The following is a 24,703-nucleotide window of genomic DNA, read 5'->3' on the forward strand; positions in this document are numbered from 1 at the left end:
TATCTCTCTCATCCTCTCTCTCTCTCTCTCTCTCTCTCTCTCTCTCTCTCTCTCTCTCTCTCTCTCTCTGTCACAGTTCAAATGTGATTCCCATTCGTGTGTTTACAGTGTTTGCTTGTGAAGGAAACAAACATTCCTTGGGTGTTTGTGGATACCAGGCATGGTGGGATGAACTGTAAGAACAGAAGTTGTACCCTACAGAAATCTGTCCCCCACACATTCTCCTGTGCAACTATAAACCTTGCCTTTTCAGATATCCCCAATCTCATTTCTTTAATTCTAGGTCCTCTCACCTCTCCCATTTCCTTTAGTGCTGTTTTTGACATTGTATGACGGTGGCAGGTTGCAGCTGTGCCTGAAGCGCTCATCAAGCTGTGGTTCAACACTCAGGTGTTCACTAAGGTGTTTATACCCTCTGTGACGGTGCTCACACACATGCTCACCACAATTCTCCCTCTTAGCGGAAGCACACATCATGATAGTGGAGTTCCTCAGGGGTTGCTCTGGGGCTCATATGCATGCTTGCCAGAGGCCACCTTTCCTGGCCTGGTGCTCACAGTTCTTTTCCATTATGTTTATCAGAGTCCCACTTTTTCTTTGGCAGTGCTTTTACATGCCCCATTATGGTGGAAACCACTTTTGATATCCGAGATTGCAAATACCAGAGCTGCCTGGTCAGTATCTGTGAGAATATTGAACTCAAGACAGCTTTTAACACAGGTGCTATAATGTACTGCACTGGTCAGCTATATTTTGTTTGATTCTGATTTGGGAAACATGCTGGGTGGTGCTCAGGGCCTACTCATGGCTCAGCATTTCCAACAGTATTCAGGAATTGAATCATGGGCTCTTGCAAAGCATGCACTCAGCATTGTGTACTTTCTCGAGATCCTGTCATTTCTGCATCTTTTTTGACCTTCAAGGAAATCAAGGTCCTAAAGTCAGGGACTAAAGATCTTTCCTGTAGGTTATATCTCTAGGTAAAAGCATCCAGAACTCAAAGTCAAGCCCTTGTCTCAATGTGACATGCTACCTTTCCCAAGAAAAACTTTTCTATGTTTCCTGACTGAATTCACAGTGACTATTTGCAAAAAAAAAAAAAAAAAAAAAACCACTATGATGCTTTTTTAGACACAACAAAACTAATGTTCAAAATTCTAGTTTTTGACCTTTGGGCCATACCCAGTGCTGTTCAGAGTTTACCCTGCCCCAGTGCTCATGGATCACTTCTGGCTTTGTCCTGTGGAGACCATATGTGGTGCCAGAGATTAAATGGGGTCAGCTGCATGCATGGCAAGTGCCTTAAATCTTTGTACTCTATCTCTAGTCCTGATATTTAAAATTTTAGATGATCTGCCCAAGAACAAAATTTATAAAGGACAGACCCAATGCCTCCACACGTGTGCTTTTTTCCCAGTATTGCTTAATCTCTCATTTCTTCCTATGTGTGTGAAGGCTGGACATCTCCCAAGCCTGTAGAATAGCCCCTTGCAGAACTATGAAAGTTCAATTTTACTTTTTGTCAGTTATTAACACAATGGCCTTGAATAAATTGCTTCCCCTCTTGGGTATTTATACCCTTATTTGTTTTCTTTTAATTTTTTTTAATTATGGGAACAAAGATGCAAAGAAAGAGGACAAGGTAAAGTTACAGTGAAAGAACAATCACCCATAAACAGAATTCTCAGAAATCCCCTTGCTGATATCTGAACTTTGAACTTTCAGCCAAAGAACATTAAGAAAAATAAAACAGAACCCATGTACAATTACTTTGTCCCACAAGTCCTCAGATTGTAATACATAATATTTCTTAGCAGCACACAAAGCAATCTAAAGCCATAAAACTTATGTAACTCCTTAAACATTGAAGGCAAAGTACTTTTTTACATTTCCATGCACATGCATATTAGTTTAAGTTAACCTCAGAAGTTTAAGTGGATTGTTTTTCTTAAGGATTAGAGTCAAAGGAGCACAGTAAAAACGGTGTTAGAGTGGCAATTATTGTTTGCATAGGCCCACCAAAATATGAGGGACATGGAAAGGAAAAGCCTTGGCCTAAATACAAGGAGACCCTACCCCTGAAGTTTCCTGGCATAAGACCAACTCTAGGCTTCAGGCAAACTAGTTTGTCCAATCCAAGTCATTATCTGTAGTGCCATTACACTTTTATTTTTTACACAGTCTCTGTTGTTGGTATCATGTTTCCGTATTAAAGATCCTGGAATCTGCATATCCTACATTGCAGTCAGGATGGAGTGGAGCATCCTCTCATTTCACCTCCCAATTAAAGGGCAATGCAGAGAGTCCTGTCCTGTAAGCAGGTCGTTGTTGTTGTCAAGTCTTCTTAGTGTTAAGGGAAGTTTCTTTTGAGCAGGTCAATGTCAGAGCAGTGGTAGGGTCTTCCATGGTAGAGGATTGCTTCCAGATGTTGTTATAAAAAACCTTGGATGTTTTGTAGACAGCTTTCCTGGTTCAGGGGTGAATGGAGGATGCCCATTCTTCTGAGGCCTGTGCCTGGTCATTATATTAATGTTCAGGGTGTAAGGTCCCATTACACTACAAGATTTGTGTGTTCCAATCTCTATTAATAAAAACTTACTTGTATGTATAGTATTTTCCCATTTTAATGTGCCTATGCAAACAAGGAACAATGCCACGTGGCATTATTGCCGCATATGGCGGCCATAAGAACAAGTCCAACAATCCCCATGACATGGTTCAATCATAAGCATTAAACTGAGGGGCTCTTTCACCAAAATTCCTTATTGAACAGCTCACAAAGAGAAGAAAAGACAAAAAGTGGGTAGAATTGTCACTGTAAAAGAATACTTAGTAAGAGTTATAGCTGTCAAAGAAAATATACATAAAATATTCAAAAGACATATGTGTCCATTTTATGTCTTTTGAAATTGTTGGGGGTTGTTAAATCCAATGCACGACTTTGGTCTGTGATTAGAACTGTGCAGTACTGAAGTTAAAAAGAGTAAATGTGGGGTACTGATGGTTGGGGGTGAGAGAGTTAAGGAGTGATAATGAGCTTTGTAGGGGTGTGCGAAAGGGCAGAATCTGTTGGCGCAGAAGGTCGGTCTTGGTGCCTAACAAGTTAAGAACTGAGGGTAAAGAGGGTTAATTAAGGGGAAGATAACGAATCCGGATTGGGAGATGAGGGAGTAGAAGGGGCTCTGGTGTGGGGGAGGGGCAATATATCAGAGGGGCTATATACATTGTATAGATGAATTGTTTATGGATTAGGCTTGGCAGTCAGAGAGGACCACTGTATAGGAAGTCACATCTACATATACACTGATTTTAGAGACCTATTTGAATGTTATCCTCCGAATCTAAAGCATTCCATTTTTTTTCTTAGAAACAATCAAGAATTAAAGACATTTTTGGGTGAAGTTAAAAAGTATATATGTCGCGCGGGCGCATTTGTGCCCGCACACTTTTGAAAATGAATAATAGTAAGTAAAGATCCTCTGAATGGGGTCCAGTATGCATAGGACAGGAGTTTGTTTCCCCAACCCTCCCCCCAGGGCCCGATTTACCAAGCCAGGCCCTGAAGACCAGTCTGGCATGGGTGGGATCTCAGTCCCCTGGACTAAGTGGTCAGCCCAGGGAGCCTATGGCTAGCTGTCCTGCCCAGAGCCCCAATATACCAGTGGAGTGGAAGACACCCAGAAGTCCTGGCATGTGGAGTCTTCTGAGTGCAGCCCCTGCCTCTGTAATTTGTGTATGCATAGAGGAGTATACCCTTATTTGTTAAAGAATAATTTAGGTCTCACACTTCTTCATAGGGAGTATTATAGAAAAAGGGTTGAGAAGGCAGCTGGAGCAATAGTATAGTAGATAGTTGTTTTTTTTTTTTTTTTTTTTTTTTGGTTTTTGGGCCACACCCTGTGACGCTCAGGGGTTACTCCTGGCTATGCGCTCAGAAGTTGCTCCTGGCAACATATGGGGACCATATGGGACGCCGGGGGATCGAACCGCGGTCCGTCCTAGGCTAGCGCAGGCAAGGCAGGCACCTTACCTCCAGCGCCACCGCCCGGCCCCATGTTTTTGGTTTTTTTTTTTACCTTGTAGGCTACCAGCCCTGGTCTAATCTTGAGTGCTCCATATGGTCCTCTAAGCCCACCAGGCATAACTCTTGAGTTTAGAGCCAGGAGTAAGCTCTGAGCACTGCCTGGCATGGCCCAAACTTTTAAAAAGAAAATAGGTTAAGAGCAAGTTTCTGCAGAAATCCATGCAAAGCAAATGCCCTACCTGCTGTGCTATCTCTCCGGCCATTTTCTTGTTAATTTTTACAAGTGCTTTAATCATCTTGGACATTAGCCCTTTGTCAGATGAGTGTTAGGCCAATATTCTTTCCCAATCTATGGGGTATTCTAAAAAATTCTAGTTGTTTTTGGTGCAGAAGTTTTTTTTTATTTATTTAATATAATCCCATTTGTTTATCATTGCTTCCATTTGCTTGGCCAGTGGCATAGTCATTAAAGGTATTCTAGATTTAATGTCATGAAAGGTTCTGTCAATAATTTCCTCAATGTAATTTATAGACTTGGGTCTTCTATCAAGATCTTCAATCAATTTTAAATTTACTTTTGTGCATGGTGTGAAATAGAGGTCATGTGTCTAACCAGTGGTTCCAACACCATTTGCTCAAGAGACTTTTCTTATTTCACTTCATACTCTTTCTCCTTTGTCAAAATCAGTTCTTGGGTGTACAAGGGTCATTCTCCAAGATAAACTACATCCTGCATCACAAAACATAACTTTCTAAAATAAAAATAGAAATCATATTAAATATCCTCTTAAGACCATAGTTCTTTGAAAAAATATGGAAAACATCACAAAAGGAGACGATTTATTACTGAATAGCCAGTGGATCAAAGGAAATATCAGAGAAGAAATTAAAAAATTCCTGGGGGCAAGTGAAAATAAAGGCATAAATTACCAAAATATATTCAAGACAGAAAAACTGGTATTAAGAAGGAAGTTCAAGGCTAGAGCAATAGTTCAGCAGGGAGGGTGCTCATCTTGCATGTGGCTGGACTGGGTTCAATTCTTGGAATCCATATTGTCCCCCCCTCCTTGAACAAAGAGTCAGAAATAAGCCCTGAGCTCTCTGGGTGTGGTCCAAAATAAAAAAAATGAAATAAAAAAGAGGAACGCTCATAGCAATTCAAGTGCTTATTTAGAAAGCAAGAAAGTTCAAATAAATCCTGTATAGCTTAAGCATCTAGAAAAAGACCAACAAAGTGAACCTGGAGCAAGAGAAAGAAAGGAAAGAATACAACTTAGAGTAGAAAATAATGAAATGAAAATGCAAAGAATAAAAAAAGATGAACAAAACCAAGACCTGATTTTTGTTTATTTAAAAAGAATGTGTCACATAATTCACATAGTTGACCATAATACATTTGTTTCCAGATAAGTGAGAGCCAAGTTATTTAAAAAAAATAAGAAGAAAAAATAAAAAAGAAAAAGAAAGAGAAGAAGGAAAACTTTAAAAAAAAGAAAGAAGACAAAAAATAAGTGTAGTGGCAAGCTAAGTTGTGAACATCATTGTATCCATAATGAAGTCATTATTACAATGGCAGAAGGTTTAGTAAGCTCTTGTTTTTAGTTGTCCATTTGGTTGAATTGATATGTTCCTATAAGGATGACAGTATTAAACAAAAAATGTTGTCTATATGTGAAGTTTGGTCAGCATGGTGTTGCTGCAGTGGCAGGAATAAGAAGTGGAGGAACCATAGGCAGCATCTTTCCCCCCATATCTGGCTGTAGCTTATATTTACAATGACCCACTTTGGCCCACTCCCAGCAGTGCTCAGGGGAACTATGAGGTACTAAAGACGGAACCTGTGATTCTCACAGACAAAGCATGTGCTCCAATCTTTTGAGCTTTCTTCCCAGCTCTTGTACATATTCTGAGTCTTCTTTTTGTTTGTTTTTGTTTGGTGGCAGGACTAGAAAAAAAGTAAAGAAGGATGGTGAGATAGAGGGAAGGTAGGGGAAAAAAAAGGAAAAAAGAGAGAAAAAAGAAGAGAGAAAGAAAAAAGAAAGGAAGAAAGGCAGAGAGAGGAAGGAAGGAAGGAAGGAAGGAAGGAAGGAAGGAAGGAAGGAAGGAAGGAAGGAAGGAAGGAAGGAAGGAAGGAAGGAAGGAGGGAGGGAGGGAGGGAGGGAGGGAGGGAGGGAGGGAGGGAGGGAGGGAGGGAGGGAGGGAGGGAGGGAGGGAGGGAGGGAGGGAGAACAGGAGGTTCAAAGGAAGAAATGTACCTTAGGGAACAACTAGCAAGGAATGTTGCCAGTCAGTTATATTATTGTTGTTGTTGTTGTTGGTGGTGGTGGTGGTGGTGCTTTGGGTTACACTCAATAGTAACCCAATAGTACTTAGAGCTTTCTGCCAGATCTACATTCAGGGTCATTCCTGGTTGGTTCAGAAGAATATAGGAGGTATTGTGTACTGAACCTGAACTTGCATATGCAAGGCAAGTATCATAGCATTTCCACTATTGCTCTTGCCCCACATGTTGTTTGTTTGGTTTTTTGTTTGTTTTATTTATTTATTTATTTATTTATTTATTTATTTATTTATTTTTGCAAGGGCCATATCCAGCAGTGCTTTGGGGTTAATCCTGATTCTGCTCTCAGGAGATCACTAGGATGCCGGAAATTGAACAGAGGTTCAATATGCAAGGCACGCGTCTTATCCAATATACTTACTCTGTCCCCACATTGTTGCTGTTTTTAAATAAATGTTCCCAGGCTTTTAGGGATTTCAGGTCGTGGCCAGAGAGTACTGACCCATCTGCAGTACGTGGCCATAAGCAGCCTAGGGTATTCCGCACCAAGATACAGACAGTACCCATGGTCCTGTGGACATGCGTTCACATTTCTCAGATTCTTTGCAATACTTCCTGCAGCTCTCTCTCCTTTACTCACCCATTATGATCCTTGGGCTGCAGTGGAGACTCTAGGGTAGCTTAGCTACCTTTTATTCCCAACCCTGACTGACTCTGGAAGTCTCAGCCAGAATGGGGAGAAATAGGGGCACATCCTCCCTGAGCACACTGTTCCCAGAGCCCCAGTGAACTCCTACCGCCTCCATGTCAACATTATTTTGAGCCCTAGGATTTCAAGTCTAAATTAATTTGGGAGAAAGGAAGCTTTTGTTCTTAAGGAACTTTCAGCCTGAGGAGAAGGTGTCATTCTATAACTGACAACTTGAAGAAGTAAAAGAAGAGTGGTCTTCCAAGGATGGAGTTAATTTGTATAGTCACCAGAAAATTGAGATGGGTCTCAAGGTAGAAAAATGAGGAGTCCTGAAATCAAGTGACTCTCTAGAGCCTGCTTTGGTTTGACAACATTGAACACAGTAGTGCCAGTGTGTATGAGATGTGGTAGGTAGGGGCCTGCCTCTCCCCATTGTTGGACACCAACCCCTCATGGACCAATGAACTTCCTGAAAATGTCAACTTCAATATTCTGTTGATATACAGAGTTACTGAGTCTCAGCTGAGGGCCACAGAAATAGTATTAAGGTAAGGCATTTTTCTTGTACGTAAACAATGCTATTTTCTTCCCCAGCACCATGTAACAAGGGTCCCTGGACACCACCTGGAATGACCCCTGAGCACAGAGACTGAACACAATTTGGTGTGACTCAATCCATTTCCCCCAAAACAAACAAAAAAATGAACTGGGTGACCCTGTTCCCACCCACATTTTCCTGATATTACTAAAACCAAGAATCCAGTAAATTAAAAAATTATAGTATCTTGGTGTTGTTTAACTTAGTACAAACACTGCCTATGTTAATAGAGATAATGGGTGTAGTTGAATGGGTAATACACAAAGAAATGAGCTTAGAAACATCCTTTGTTTGGAGTGGTTTTCCGATTTTCAAAGCCAGCCTGCACATATTCTTTCCATAGAGCCTATAACCACCCCGTGAGCACAAGCTTGACAGAGATGACTTTCTCCTTCAACAAAATTAAATGAAACTGTAATTTAAATGTCTTAATAATTTTAATCACAGGACCTAGAGCAGCAGAGTAGAGATTGAAATTCTGGTCTGATTTTGAAGCAACTTTCTACCTTGTGGTTCTCATACTTGGTAGGAGGCTACTCTCTGTAGTAAATGATCCCATCCTGTGGTTGACCTACTTAGTGTCTCTCAGACCCTTTTTTTTTTTTTTTTTTGATCCAAATGATCACGAATTACATTTAATTTTGCTTTGTGTGGACTCTGAAATTTTGCTTATTTTTTCCCAGGAGTGGAATAAGGGAAGTAGTCATATCTGGCAGCACTCAGAGGCTACTCCTAGCTCAGAACTCAGTCACATCAGGAATTGAAGGCAGAGCTCCAGCTTGTAAGGGATGTTCTCCATTCCTTTAACTTATTTTCCTGCCCCAAAGGCTGCCTTTTTTTTTAATTATGTAAGAACATGAGGCAATTTCTATGATTTTTTCCTCCATACATACATCCATTCATCACTCTCTTTAGACAAGTAGAAATGCCTGGTTTCCCTTTGACCTTCAGATGTCTGTTTTCTCCTGCTCCCATGTTACTTCTCTGCCTGTCCCACACTGACCCTGGGCTTGCTCTGTGTCAGTGAGCCCCATCACCATGCCCTGAAGTGGCTATGCCCTGCAAAACTTCCTGTTTCTACTAGTATCTTTCTCCCTCACCATTTCCCCCCAGGCCTTATAGCTGCTTTCTTTGGAGACAGAATCCACCCACCCCTTTTTTCCAAAGCTGTGGCCAGCTGGACCCTGAAACTAATTGGTGGCCCATCAGAGACTGGTTAGCTGTTGTCACTGCCATTGTGGGATTTAGGTACGTTCCCTAAGGGCCTCTCATTTTATGAGTCAGCTTGGTTTTTCACTTCTGGCCTCTGTTTTGCCCTATGGTTTTATCTATTTACCCATTGATTTCTGCTCCATGGGCTTGCTTTGTGTTCTTCCCACTCCCTCACCCCTGCCCTCACTATTTTGTTATTGTTGTTGTTCATTTAAACTCTGCTGCCTGCTTTCCAAGGAAGCTTTTAAAGCTTCCTGAGAAAACTCTATTTTGGAAAGATGCACATCAAGGTTAAGAAGTAATAGAGCCAAACTTCTCAAGGCCTCTCATATGACTGCAAGAAACATAAAAGCTCTGGGCTCTCTCCACCCTGTCACTGATTGGTGATTTCTCTCCTCTACATTTTATTCTTGTTTTATTTGGAGAGGAAACTTTCCAGGCAATACTGAGTAAGGCGTGAGGGAAACTTGGGACCTCTTCCCAATATACTCAGCATGGTTGTGGTGCTACTGTTGGTTCAATGCTTGGCCCAGCCATGTGGTGCTATCTGAAGTCCAGTAGGTGCTGTCTGTTAGGTCATATGGAAGTTCAATTTCTAGTTTTTTGAGGAATATTCATATTGTTTTCCAGAAAAGTTGGGCCAGTTAACATCCATACCAGCACTGGTTGTTTTTGTTCTTTGTGAGGTGTGCCAATCTCTGAGGTGTGAGATGGTATCTCATTGTTTTTTTGATTTGCATCTTCCTGATGATGAATGATATAGGGCATTTTTTCATATGCCTTTTGGTCATCTGTATTTCTTCTTTGAGGAAGTTTCAGTTCATCTCTTTTTCCCATTTTGTCAGTGAGGTTGGGTGTTTTTATTTTCTTGTTCAGCTCAACCAGTGTCTTGTGTATCTTAGATATTAACCCCTTATCAGGTGAATATTGGATGAAAATTTCTCTCATTCTGTGGACAGTGTTGTATCCTAGTCACAATATTCTTTGAGGTTCCACTGCTTTATTCTTTTTTTGTTTTTGTTTTTTCGGGCCACACCCATTTGATGCTCAGGGGTTACTCCTGACTAAGCACTCAGAAATTGCCCCTGGCTTGGGGGGGGTACCATATAGAACACGGGGGATCAAACCACTGTCCTTCCTTGGCTAGCGCTTGCAAGGCAGACACCTTACCTCTAGCACCACCTCGCCAGCCCCATACACTGCTTTATTCTTAAAACGTGTCAATATCAGAACCAGAGTGATAGCATAGTGGTGGGGCGTTTGCTTTGCATGCAGCTAACACAGGACAGACCTCGGTTTGAATCCCGGCATCCCATATGATTCCTGCCAGGAGTGACTTTTGAGCTCAGAGCCAGGTGTAACTTCTGAGAACAGCCAGATGTGACTCAAAAACAAAACAAAATAAACAATCAAACAAAAAAAGGAGTCAATATCTTCAGCCAAGCAGAACTACCAGCAGTCCTGACATTTTGCATAGGAGACAGCCTCCAAAACCAACTCTGTTTCTCTGAATCTGAGCAAGACTCCTGTGGTATTCTTGGCTCCTAGGAATCAGGTTAACTTCAGGTATGAGTCTTTGGTCCAAAGTTGTCCTGTCATATATCACCTGCCAGATCAGTTCCTAGTGGAAGTATATTTCCAACTTCCAGTGCAGAAGGGGTCTCTAAAAGTTTCCATTCTCTATGGATTAGAAATTAAGAGAATGCATGAACTTACTCTAACACCAGAGTAGTTTCTTGGAGAAGGGGAAAACTTTGACAGTTGTATTCTAACTTGCTGAGTCAAACCTCCTTTATGATGAATACCTGGTTTATCTGGAGAATAATCTATTTTCTTTATGTATAACAGAACTCATCCCCAAAATGTCTTCTTTAGTCACTTCTAAATTTTACAAAATATATTTGAGTAAAGAAAGACAGTACATCTGATAGATAGGCACAATCTTGTTCCCTTCGAACATAAAACAGTCAGCCCTAAAGTAACTGACAATTCCTAGAGTAGTTTCTATATGCTGCTGCTGCTGATAGTTTAACCAAGAAAACTTTTCTGGGTTTGGGCAAGCTTCCCAAAGAATTGTATGACATTGAGAAGTATCGTTGGTGTCTACCCTGTAGATTCTAATAACCTGTTTCCTCTTTCATGGAAATAAAGAAAAAAATGTGGTGTTGTGAGGCCAGAGCAATAGTACAGTGGATAGGTCATTTGTCTTGCACACACCCAACCCAGGTTTGATCCCCAACATCAGTATGGTCGCTGAGTCTGCCAGGAGTAATTTCTGAGTGCAGAGCCAAAAGTAACCCCGGAGCACCACTGGGTGTTCCCTCTCTTAAAAAAAAGTGGTTGTGGGCCCAGAGAGATAGCACAGCGGCGTTTGCCTTACAAGCAGCCGATCTAGGACCTAAGGTGGTTGGTTCGAATCCCAGTGTCCCATATGGTCCCCCGTGCCTGCCAGGAGCTATTTCTGAGTAGACAGCCAGGAGTAATCCCTAAGCACTGCCGGGTGTGGCCCAAAAACCAAAAAAAAAAAAAAAAATGTGGTTGTTCAGAGAGAAAGAGAAAAAGAATGTAATGTAATATGCCTTGCATATTGTTTCTATGGTTGCAACCCTAGTTCTAATTCCAGCACTACTTACGCTTATGGATCTTCTGACATAGAGTCATTCCTGAACACATGCACCCCTCAAACAACATCTCACTCCCGTTACACACACACACACACACACACACACACACACACACACATACAGAGTGTGGCTCTCTCCCCCAAAAAAGCCTTCTGACTTGTAAAAAACAAACCAAAAAGGTGGGCAGAAATATAGTAGTGGGGTTAAAGAGCTTGTCTTGCATGTGGCATGTGGCCAATCCCAGTTTGATCCTTGACAGAGTATATGGTTTTCCCCAGCACAACCAGAAGTGACCCTTAAGCTCAGAGCCAGGAATAAGCCCTGAACACCGTTAAGTATGGCCCAAATCTCTACTGCAAATGATGAAGATGGTGACAAATATCCCTTGGTCCTCTCCTTTGAAAATCACTTATCTAGAGAAAGGGACTAGGTCTGGGAGACTCTCTTTGTCCTGTTCCATTGAAAATTTATAGGCATGTCTTTGGAGTATTCTGATGAATAAAATAAAGAGACAAGGGTTAAGTGAACAGGGATAATAGGTTTGATACACTTCAAACAAACACAATGTTGTACCTCAAAAGATGGTTTAACAAAGTTTTTCTACTCACAACAGTGAGTTCTCCCAGAGATTCCCACATATTGTCAGGCAGCATGACAGTGTTCAGTGTGTCTAGGCTATTAGTAAACATGTGCATGATCCTGAAAAATGGCTGCTCCTCCTCTACTTGGAAGATCCAACAACGGAGTGTCTGCTCTTATTCTGCTTCTCTGCGGATAAAATAAAAAGATTTCATTGTAGAAATTACTCACTAACGTGTTGAGCTTTATGGAGAATGTGTTCAGACTATTGCATGTAGAAAAAAAGTATAGGGAGCTTGGGGCAGGGTTTTGAGGTGCTGGGCTTGCTCTAAGACAAAACAGACTTAATGTCTGGTCAGCTGACAACACCATGATGTGCTTGTATCTCAAGGCAGTTGAGTGATTTTTTGGAATAACTAGTTCCTTGACATGTCACAGAGAAGTCCTCACTTCCTTTTTTTTTATCTCTCTTTTTTTTTTTTTTTTTTTTTAGGATTTTTGGGTCACACCTGGCAGCACTCAGGGGTTACTCCTGGCTCTATGCTCAGAAATCACTCCTGGCAGGCTCGGGGACCATATGGGTGCTGGGATTTGAACCAATGACCTTCTGCATAAAAGGCAAACGCCTTACCTCCATGCTATCTCTCTGACCCCCTTTTTTGTTTGTTTGTTTGTTTTGTTTTTTTTGTTTTGTTTGTTTTTGGGCCACACCCGGCATTGCTCAGGGGTGATTCCTGGCTATCCACTCAGAAATAGCTCCTGGCAGGCACAGGGAACCATATGGGACACCGGGATTTGAACTAACCACCTTTGGTCCTGGATCGGCTGCTTGCGAGGCAAACACCGCTGTGCTATCTCTCCAGGCCCGCGACCCCCTTTTTTGATCTCTTTGTGTTATGACTTTCTAGACTCTGGCCATTGTCTAATGTGGTTAATGGATTCAGTAATGACCCCCAAATGAATCAAACCTCTCTTGAGTTCACTTCTTTTTGAGGGGTCTTTATCCAGGACTGGGAAGATGGCTCCAAGCACTGGAGATATTATTCATGCATCACAGCCCTAGTTTCAATCCCCAGAACAGCATGTCCTCCTGACCACCTTGTATATGGCCCAATACCTTACCCCCAAAATATAAGATTCTATCAGGAAGAGGTAGAGTATATTTTCCCTCTGCTGCATCAAAGCTGGCTCTGCCTTATATTATCCAATAGAATGCACATGAAGAAATACAGGGAGACCTTCTAGGTTCTCAACATTAAGATAGCCTAGAGGGGCTGGAGTGATAGTACAGTGGCTAGGATACTTGGCAGGTTTGATCTTTAGCATGCCAGATGGTCCCCCACGTATGCCAGGAGTGACTTCTGAACATAGAGCCAGGAGTAAGTGCTGAACACAGCCAATTGTGGTCCCAAAACAACAACAAAAATGATCCTCACTTTTTTTCTCAAATGAGATGTTAACTGGCCATCTTGAGATGAGAGGGTGGGCCAAGCCTCTGCACTGCTGAAGCCACACTTGCTGCCTCCATTATCCAGAATCACCATCGCCCTGATGGCCCTGCCTCATCACTGACACTCTATGATTCCTTTTGGGGACACCAATCTAACCACACTTCAGGTACACCAGTTTTTTAGGTTGCTATATTTGGGCACTCTTACCCCATATTTTTCTTCTTCCAGGAAGCCTGGCAGCTATAACCATGGCTACAAATGCAGTTGCCATGTTCAGACCAAAGCCATGTCCATAAGAACCACTCTTTTCTCAAATGAGATGTAAATCAAGTCATGAAAGACCATGGATACACTGATCCATGCAGAAAGCGGGCCATCTTGAGATGAGAGGGTGGAATAAGCCCCTAACTTGACAAAGCCATACTTGCTGCCTCCATAACCCAGAATCACCATCTCCCTGATGGCTCTGCCTCATCACTGACCCTCTAAGATTCCCTTTAAGGACACCAGTCTTTAAGTAAGCAAGTTTTGGTGCTGATAGCGCCAGAGCTTTTTGGAGCAAGTGTGGGCATCCCCTCCTATATCCTCCTTCCAAAAGGCCAAGCAGCTGAGTACACTCCCCTAAAAGTCATAGTATTAGTAATAGCGTTTTTTAATTTTTGGACAAAACTTCATTTATTTGATGCTATGATCCTTAAAGGAACATCCAATTTAACGGAATGGACATCTAACAACAAGAGCTTACTAAAGTTGTCTGCCAATGTATTAATGACATTTGAGATACAATAATTTTTACAATGTAAAAAAAAAAACAAACCAACATCCTGCTTTCTGCTTTTACCCTATTCAGACTCTTTCTTTGACATGTGAAGAAGCATGCCCCAATGCCAGTTAGGAAAGGCCCTTCAAGGAGAGACTGCTCTGCCATATTGGCCTTTTTCCTGGTTATGAGAGCTAAATATAAAACTTTTTAAAATTTATTTAAGTAAAATGCAACACATAGTTGACATAGTTAATCATAATACATGTGTTTCCAGATAAGTGAAAGGAAAGTTATTGAAAAATAAAATGGAATGAAAGTTAAAAAAAAAAAAGGAAATGTATAATTTGCAAGAATATTTGAGAAAATTATTGTATCTCCAACGAAGTCATTAATACAATGGCAGAAGCTTTAGTAAGTTCTTATTAGCTGTCCATTCTGGTAAATTACTGTGTTTCTATAGGAATGACAGTATCAAACAAATGAAGCTGTCCAGAAGTCCACAGCACTATTACTAATACTATGACTTTTTTTTTCTTTTTTTGATACTATGACTTTTAAGAGCAAGTACTTAACTGTCAGGTCTCCTGCAATGGAGGAAGGGTGCTTGCACTCGCTCCAAAGAGCCTTGGTTATAACAGCCCCCAAAATGGCATATCAGAAGATTAGTCAGATTAGTGGCCCTGAATCATACAAGGTCAGTAGTAATGCAGGGCTATTGGAAAAATGATGATTGTAGATAGAGGCAAAATGCATGACTTTAGCAGAATGGGAGTTTGGCCTGCCCATTCCATCCAAGATGGCCAGCTATAAAATAAAATCCATGATTTGTGAGAGTACCCCAAGCCCTGTATTTTTTTTGTTTTTGTTTGTTTGTTTGTTTTAATTTTTGGGTCACGCTCAGCAGCACTCAGGGGTTACTCCTAGTTCTTTGCTCAGAAGTCGCTCCTGGCAGGCACCAGGGACCATATGGGAGGCTGGATTCGAACCACCATTCGTCCTGGATAGTCTGCATGCAAGGCAAACACCCTACCTACCGCTGTGCTATCTCTCTGGTCCTAAGCACTGTATTTCTAACCCCGAGGCAGATAGGTCTGAAGAAGCAGGGTAGTGGCAAAGAAATAATAAACCAAACCAATCAGGAAAAAAACATGGAGCTAGTGGCTTCTCATGGTTTCTTTCTGAGCACCAAGCCAAAACCTACTTTTTTTTTTAATCTCAGAACAAAAATCTACCAGGGCTGGCAGGGCAAAGTGATCCAGGTAGGCTTTTACATATCAAAGGAATAGGTTATGGGGAAGAAGAAGATTGAGGGTAAGCCTTTTTAATCTCTGGGTGTCATCTTGAACCAATTTTCTAATCTGTGGGCAGTATAGCCATAATCTTTCAAGGATTGGTTTTTATCTCAGTTGAGAAAAGAGTGAGTCTATAGAGCTGGCCTGGTTTGGACATGGCGATTGCTAAATGTAAAACTTTGCAAGGCTGCTCACTGTGTTCTCCTCCATAGGACTGTCCCACAAGACCTAACACTTTTGTCATTTTTAAATATTCATGGTTTAGCATGGTTTGAACAAAGCAAAAGCTTACTGAACCCCTCACTCAAACACACTGTCTTTAAGAAGTCCTATATGCAATCTCTTCCACATACAACATTACCCAACAAAATCCCCCTCCCACTTTCTAAGATTTTTTTCTCCAACTGGGACAGATTTCTAGAATTTCCTCTTTTTCTCTGTGCCAAAGGCAGCATCTGTGTGGCTACTTTCATCACATGGGATACAAAAAAACACAAGAGACACTTTGGGCCTCTGGAGACTCTAGTCTGCAAGAAGGTATCATGGGAATTGTAGTTTTTTAACTCAGGAGATAAGGACAGTGTCTTCAGTTTGACACTATTATCCAGCTGCACAATGAGCTATGTAGATTAGTTAGGCCTATAATCAACATATTGTTAAGAAATTGACTGTACTTTTGTCTTTTTATGCTTTCCTTTTTTTTTTTTTCTACTCTATTTTGGAGACGAGCTACTCCTGGCTCTGTGCTTGGGGAATCACACTCAATACTTTTTAAGAGACTATGAGGTGCTGGGGATCGAACCTGGTGTGTTCAGCCCTTTGAGTGGTCTCTCCACCCACTTTTCTATACTTTACCACTGATTTCTACTCAAAGAAGTTTAAAATATGGTTGTTCAAATACATTCTATTTCCTAAGGATCAACCAAAGGAAGCAGATCAAGTCATTAGTACTGAATTGGTTATTCACAGAAGGCTCATCTGAGACTAGAGATAAAGGTCAGAGGGCTAATATGTACCAACCTGGCAGAGTTCCAGGTTCAGATCATTCTTTTTCTGAGTAATCTCAACAGCAGGAATCCAAGAAGGAAAGATTATTGTGTGAGAAGCACATTCTCCAATTCTAAATATACAGAAAATTTTATTATGGATATAGGACTATATTTTATGATTCTCTTTGGGTTAACACATGAACAAACTCTCATGATTACAGACACTGAATTTAAGAAGTGCTAAGATCAGGGTTTCTAGTTAAGTCTTAGCTTTATTTGGTGACTTATTCCTTAATAAGCTTTACTCCACTACTTATTAACTTGGGGTAACTTTTACTTTTCCATAGCAGAAAGACCCTTATTGTCACATATTCATTGACATTCTTATGTCAATTATTCATTCTTATTTTATTTCCTCTCCACTTATTCTCTGAAAACCTATACTGAAAACTAGTATAGGTTAATACTATTCTCCTTCCTTTTTTTTTTTTCTTGTTTTTTGAGGGGAGAGTGCGAACACAGTCCCACACTACCACAAATTATGCAGTCGAGTTTCCCACATTTGGGGAAATCGCAGGGGTCAGCACATTCAGAGTGCAATGGATAAGCCTCGCCCTGGGGAAACCACCTTCGTGATCATGGTATCTCCCCTGCCAGGTAAGTATTATTCTCCTTCTTAAGCATGATCTTGCAGTTCTGCAGAAAAGAATTCAAGAAGAATAAAGTCCTTATATTATTTTCAGAAGAAATAAAAAAGTACTAATAGTTTTCTTTAGTCCAATATAATTTGTTAGCTAATAACAAAAATTAGCTAGAGCAGAGATTCTAGCTAATAGAGAGTTCATATGTGATGGGTGCTACTAATTCCTTATCCCCTGAATAGCCCTGTATATATCTGAGGTCACTGTTACTTACTTCTCCAGGGAAACTGAGCCCAAAAATCACAAGAAGGCAAATAAGGGGACCAGATACATAGCACAGTGGCTAGGCTGTTTGCCATGCATGCAGCTGACCCAGGTTTTATTTTGGCATCCCATGCTGTCCCTCGAGCAAGCCAGGAATAACTTTTGAGCATGGAGCCAGGAACAAACCCTGAGCATGGCCAGGTGTGGCTCAAATACACACCCTACCCCTCAAAGAAGGCAAAGAAGTTGCTGATTCCATTTTGTCCATAAATCCAAGTCAGAATCAGTTACATAGCCAGGCATGCAAGAGGAATGTATTCACCAAAAGAGGCAGAGATAGAAACATACAGAGCAAGCTCAGAGCTTTTCTGAACCATAATTAAAACAGCAAAGATTTGGAAGTGTCATTGCTCAGAAATCACCAGAGTCAGACAAATTCTTGCCTTAGTCTCATGCCTAGGCCTTTACCATGGTGCTGTAAAAACAGTTGTACTTCAATCATCTTTAGTTCTAGACAAAGTTTCTCCCTCCCTCTCCAACTTTTATTTGGTCTGTAACAAGAAGTTAAAATGATGGGGCCGGGCGGTGGCGCTGGAGGTAAGGTGCCTGCCTTGCCTGCGCTAGCCTAGGACGGACCGCGGTTCGATCCCCCGGCTCCCATATGGTCCCCATATGTTGCCAGGAGCAACTTCTGAGCGCATAGCCAGGAGTAACCCCTGAGCGTCACAGGGTGTGGCCCAAAAACCAAAAAAAAAAAAAAAAAAAAAAAAAGAAGTTAAAATGAGTGACTTCTGGGCCCGGAGAGATAGCACAGCGGCGTTTGCCTTGCAAGCAGCCGATCCAGGACCAAAGGTGATTGGTTCGAATCCTGGTGTCCCACATGGTCCCCCGTGCCTGCCAGGAGCTACTTCTGAGCAGCCAGGAGTAACCCCTGAGCACTGCCGGGTGTGGCCCAAAAACCAAAAAAAAAAAAAAAAAAAATGAGTGACTTCCAAGTTCCCGTAAGAGAATCTAGTTCCAACGTTTTGAGTCTGTGGTTGTGGGAAGGCTTATGAGAACTTCAGAACTCATGTTCTACTTTTGAATATTCTGGCAGCTGGGTAAAAATACAATCAGATTTAAGAAGATTAAACAGTCTGGGCCTGGGCAATATTTCTTCTGACTACCCAATATATTCAAAATTATCTTTCCATGGGAATGTGGGTGGATGGGAAGAGCTTCCGATAGGCTTCTAGATAAGCAAGCATGAAACAAATCAAGTGTCAACGGATATATGGGAATCTTAGCCCAGGGATTTATCTGGGTCCCTAAAGGTGCCAGTGAATGTCAGGTTTAGTTCCTACAGTTATCCAAAAAATTATATTGAATACAATCACATGCTCTGAGAATGTTAAATAATACTAGGGGCTAAGAGATAGTACAATGATTAAGATGTATGCAAGACCTGTGCCTGACTTCGGTTTAATCCCCAATTCCATATGGCCTCCTGACTGTTAGGTCATCTTGTCCCTGAAGGATCATATGTGGCCATCTGTGGTCTGGGTCATCTTGGCCCTGCAGGATCCATGCAGTGCTATAAACAGGCCCCTTATTGACTGAGATTTGACAGAAGTGGCCCAGAGTCCCCTGAACATCATTTGTGAAATTTCTTGACAAATGCAAATTAAATGAAAATATCACTAATAACTTTTTTTGTTGAATCATTTGTATCGTCATTGAAAGCCAGATGCTGTAACATTCAACAAGACTCTGTTAGTCTTCACAATGATAATACAAATAATAAGCCCCAAATAGAGATAGCAGGAAGTTGACTAAATTTTAAGGCTTTCATCATTTTTCCCAAAGACCCAGTGTTGAGTGAAAGGCCTGTCTCTGCAATCAAAACCTAGCTCTGTTCAACTCTTCAATCTCTAGAATCTATTCATCTCATACTAGGATCTTTGGGAAAAGTTTCTGCTTGGTGGATCTGTTGCTGAGAGGTTGCAGAAGAGGACTATAATATTCCCAACTTAAAGATTTCAGATAAAGAACATGGACAGAGAGATGGCTTTACTGGCTAGAGTATGACTAACCCACATAATTCCCCAAGCATTGCTAGGAGTTAGCTCCCACAACTATCAAGTGTGGCTCCCAAATCAATTAATATATAATAAAATTCAAGAACAAAAAGTAGATTTTTTGCCCCTTTCTGACTGTGTAAATTGTCCCCACCCACGAACCCCTTCCCCATTTCCAAAAGTCTTTTGTTTAGGAGAATGCACAGTTTACAATCTTACTGGCACTACCTTCTCTAGCGATTTTATTTAGGGTCCTGTCTGAAATCACCGGCTAAGTTTCAGGAGTGAGTAACAACATGCTCAAAGATAAGAAAGAGATTCTACCCATGTTCTTGAGGGAATCGTCAGGTTTTCTCAAAACCCAGTTACATTAATATTACAAACTGCAGTGTCTAAAAGGAAAAAAAGGGAGAGAGAGAAGAAGGAAAAAAGGAGGAGAAAATAGAGAAGAAGAGGAAGAGGAGAAAGAGGAGGAAGAAGAACAAGAGGAGGAAGAAGAGGAGGATGAAGAGGAAGAGGAAGAAGAAAAGGAAGAAAAGGAGGAAGAAGAGAAAGAGAAAGAAGAGGAGGAAGATGGAGGAGGAAGAAAAAGAAGAGGAAGAAGAAGGAGGAGAAGAGAAAGGTGGAGGAGGAGGAACAGGAAGAGGTGGTGGAAGAGGAGGAAGAGGAGGAGAAATGGAGGTGGAGTGTTGTCTTAATATAAATTCAAGAGTCCTAGAGTTGGTGTGAATGATGAGGCCTTTCTGGACTCGACCCGGCTCCCACAGCCCCTATGGTCTGACAGGTCTGAAGGTTGCAGGGTGAGGGCGGAGAGATTCACAAAGCAGTCAGATGAAGTTCCAGGAGTCAGCCAGCTTTATTTCACAGTCCCTACCGCCAAGCATGGCGTCCATACTAAGCTTTTTCCTCACAGCTACTTCTCTACTCCTACTGGGCTCTCTGGGCCTCTGTCTCCCTTTCAGCTGCTTTTACCAGGCTTCTTAACTGACTTCCAGGCTAACCAACTCCCTTTGGTGATGCTCCTGCTGCTGCTTCTCTGATGATACTGAGTTGCTGATGCTGAATCTGATGCTGTATCTGTGATGATGATGGCTTTCTCTCGCTCCTCTCTCTAACTCTCTATCTTATCCCCTCTCTCTACTCCCTGAGGACTACACTACCTGCTCATTCCAGGTGTGGACAGTTCTGAATTCAGGTGGGATAGATGAGTTGGGGGAGGGGATACCCACAGTAGAGGGGGAGGAGGGGGAGGAGGAGGAGGAGGAGGAGGAGAAGGAGAAGAAGGAGAAGGAGGAGGAGGAGGAGAAGGAGAAGAAGGAGAAGAAGAAGAAGAAGAAGAAGAAGAAGAAGAAGAAGAAGAAGAAGAAGAAGAAGAAGAAGAAGAAGAAGAAGAAGAAGAAGAAGAAGAAGAAGAAGAAGAAGAAGAAGAAGAAGAAGAAGAAGAAGAAGAAATGGAGAAGGAGAACAAGAAATCTGTCATAGAGGCAGGCAGGAGAGAGAGCAGTGGGGAGGGTAAGAAGAAAACTAGAGATTGGTGTCATAAAATGTGCACTAGTGAAGGGTGTTGGACATGTGACTTAAACTCAATCATAAACAAATTTGTAACTGTGTATCTCACAGTGATTCAATTTAAGAATTTATTCAGTAAAAAAAAAAAATGTTACGTGACTCAGTAGTGATCTCAAAATGGAATAGTAATCTCAATTGGGAATCATCACCAGCTTCGGTAAATGCCCTTGTTTTTCAGTCACAGTTCTGATGCCTCCTACAAGAGACTTCCCTCTCTGAGCTTCAATTCCCTTATATAAGGGAAGGGCATGCAAAATTGTCATTAGTGATCCTGAAGATGATGTACCTTACAGGCCCAGCATAGCCCAGCTCTCAGGATATGTTAATAGCAGCCATTCTGTTCTCCAGAATTGTCTTTCATTGTCTGTCAGTTCAGCTCCTTCTCACCTAAGCTAGTCTGGGTACTAGAGAACCTTGTCATTTTTCACAGGTTCCAAAGCTTACCTGCATCTAGGACTCTCTAACATAGCTCCCCTTTCTCTCTTATGAAGAACATCAAGAGGTACAAGGACATGGAGGAGAAGCATAGTCTACTAAGCATTATTACCTGATTGCTGATGGTGTGGACATGAACTAAACTAGGCTTCGTGGCATTGTCTAGTTAGAGAGTAAAGTATCTCAGTGGAGAGAGAAGAGCAAGACACAAAAACCAGGCTGGAAGAACCCAATACAGCAGAGCTCCATGCTCTGCTCAGGAGACTAATGCTGATTCTATTCCAGATTCCTCTTTACTTTTGACATCTTTCTCAGTGGCTCTGGGGACCTTGGCATTCTTTCATTCCTGGTTATGCACACAACTTGGTTATGAGCTGGCACTGTGGAGACACATTAGGGGGCAATGATTTGTGCGTAGGCTGCTGTTTCCATTTCTAAAGGGCAGAGCTCATGTTTGGGTTGGTGGGGTGTTTCCTACTCAGTAAACAAACAAAGGGCCATAACAACATTGGAGCAAAATATTCAGGGGAAAGAGCACTGAACTAGAGGTCAGGAGATATGGATCCTGATTCTATCATAGTCTCTAATTATTTGAATATGTGCCTGGCCCTCATATTTATAAAGTGAATGAGGTAGACCAGATCATAAAAGGTTTTTTGTTTGTTTGGATCCAGCAATGTTCAGGGGTTACTCCTGGCTTTTCACTCACTTGCTTTCTTCTGGAGGTACTCAGTAGACCATGTGAGATGCTGGGAACCAAATCTGGATCAATTGCATATAAGGTGAACACCCTCTCAGTTGTAGTATCCCTCAAGCTATAGATTGTAGAAAATTTTGAGTTGTGTTCCATGATACCCAGGATTTCAAGAAACACTGGATACATGGATCAAGAGGCCAGATGAGAGTTGGTTTGTGACTCTAGATCAGTGTTCTGCTATCACTAGTCCATGGGCCAGTGCCAGTTCACCAGTTTAGAAAGATTGAACAAAATGGGGCCGGGCGGTGGCGCTCGAGGTAAGGTGCCTGCCTTACCTGCGCTAGCCTAGGAGACGGACCACGGTTCGATCCCCCGGCGTCCCATATGGTCCCCCAAGCCAGGAGCGACTTCTGAGCGCATAGCCAGGAGTAACCCCTGAGCGTCACCGGGTGTGGCCCAAAAACCAAAAAAAAAAAAAAAAAAAAGAAAGATTGAACAAAATTATGTTAGGTGATACTTCTCTTATCGATTCTTACTTAGAATAGCTCCCCTTTATCTTGTGGTCAATTGTTTTTCAATCTATTTTTTTGTGAGGGAGTGGCATACTCGGCCATTCTCAAGGCTCATTCCTGGCTCTGAGCTCAGGGATCACTCTTGGTGGTCAGGAGGGGACTATACTTGGTGCAAGGGATTGAACGCAAGCCTGCTGCATGTAACAGGCACACTGGACACTGTCCAGTGTAGTATTGTTCTGGTTCATCTCACAGTCACTTTCTTCAGTCCCCTTTGTGTGCTCTGTGTGTGTGTGTGTGTGTGTGTGTTTTGTTTGGGGGACAATATCCAGATGTGCTCAGGACTTAATCCTGACTTACTAAGAAGTACTTCTTATTCCTGATTCAAGAAACACTCCTGGTGGGCTCAGGGGACCCTATAGGTGCTGAGGATCAAACCTAGGTCAGCTACATGCAAAGCAAGTGCCTTACTTACCCTTTGTACAATCTCACCAGGCCCAGAAATATACATTTAGTTTCCTCCTGGTCTATTCAGGATTTTGTAGTTCATTTTCTTTTTATTGAACAGGGTTCTATTGTATGGATATAGTATATACCACAGTTTATTTGATTCCATTGTAAAGATGTAAAATTTATCTTTATTAGTATGTTTGCCTAAAGAATAAAATAGCTGAATCAAAAAATATTAATTTATCTATATTTGACCACAAATCTTCTATAAATATTAATGTGCAAGATTTTATATTCTAACAAGTAATACATTTTCTACTCATCTGGATAAAAATCTAAGAATGTGATTGCTAAATCATAGGCTAAGACTTTAATTTTACAAGAAACTGCCAAACTTGTTTTCCAAAATGGCTTCTACCATTTAATATTTCCAGTCATAATAGTTTATATGTTGTTTAAGATTGTTCCAAGAAATGAAAATGTAAACTTTAAATTAATAGCATGAATAATGCTCCTCATTTTTATGCTAAATAACACCAGTTTGAAATACAACTCTAAGACCAAAAACTCTTAGCTAAGTGGGAAGTTGGAGCTGATTCTCTAGCAGTGGTGATATAGAAACATATATTCTGAAAACATTACTCTTAACAGTATTATCAATTTCAGTATCCAGATTTTTTTTTAAATTTTAAGGAACAATAACATCAGTGAAATCATACAATTTGTATTTTGTATTCATACCTGCACATGCATTTCACTCATACCAAAAGAGTGTAGCCATTGCCCAAAGCTAAATCCAGAGTCCTTGATACATACACATCCTACCAAGACTCTGAACTTCCTTTTCATAGGGAAGCAAGGATACAAAAGGAAAGGAACTTGCCTTTTGATACCCTGTTCCTTCCTTGTCATCACCTCAGAATAAATGATTAATTGCTACGAGGAAGTAAAATGAGCAAGAAAATTTTCTTGGTCATTCTGTTTCTGAGAACCACACTGTCCTTCTTCCTGCATTTAAAGAAGTTGATTTGAATGGAAAGTTTGGTGTTATGGAGTGTTCTGTTGTTGTTGTTGTTGTTGTTTTGGGGGAGGGGTTGTTGGTGCTCCACTTAATTAGTTGCAAGCATGTGGCTATGAAAAGAAGTAGAGACTTCAGCAATGGACGAGCTTACCTGGACTCAACTAAACTTTCCCTAAAATACCACTTATGGTATCTGCAGTGAAAATCATTGCTTCATAAGTACCCTAGAAGAAGAGAATAAGAGGCAAAGACACATCCATTGGATGCGTTTGCTTTGCTAAGGCTCTATCGTCTTACCTGTCTTTTCAAACTCTTCACAAGTCCAACAACAAAATCATTCAGGATAGCTAGTTGAGCATTCGATCAGGCCTGGGGCCTTTCTGAATGTGAGACTGAGTCAAAGTTAAATGCACAAAGCTGGCCCACATACCTTCTAACCCCATCTGGTCTGCTTTCTGCAGGACGTGGCTCTCTTCTCTCTATCTGCTTTTTAGGAATAGCAAGAATGTAGCTCTTCCTCCCACATCTGCCTGATGAACTTATTGCACTCACA

The 24,703-nt window shown here is 41.4% G+C and overlaps 1 protein-coding gene and 1 non-coding gene across 2 annotated transcripts in view; one reads left to right on the plus strand and one right to left on the minus strand.

The window, feature by feature from the left end:
• Positions 1–24,703, plus strand: part of IGFBP5 (insulin like growth factor binding protein 5) — a 147,388-nt gene that overhangs the window by 92,611 nt on the left and 30,074 nt on the right. The window lies entirely within an intron of this gene.
• On the minus strand, positions 17,006–17,169 carry LOC126002255 (U1 spliceosomal RNA). The gene has a single exon (XR_007493012.1). It is a non-coding gene; the product is annotated as a U1 spliceosomal RNA (small nuclear RNA).

Source organism: Suncus etruscus, chromosome 2, assembly GCF_024139225.1.
Source record: "Suncus etruscus isolate mSunEtr1 chromosome 2, mSunEtr1.pri.cur, whole genome shotgun sequence".
In the NCBI taxonomy this organism is placed as follows: domain Eukaryota; kingdom Metazoa; phylum Chordata; class Mammalia; order Eulipotyphla; family Soricidae; genus Suncus; species Suncus etruscus.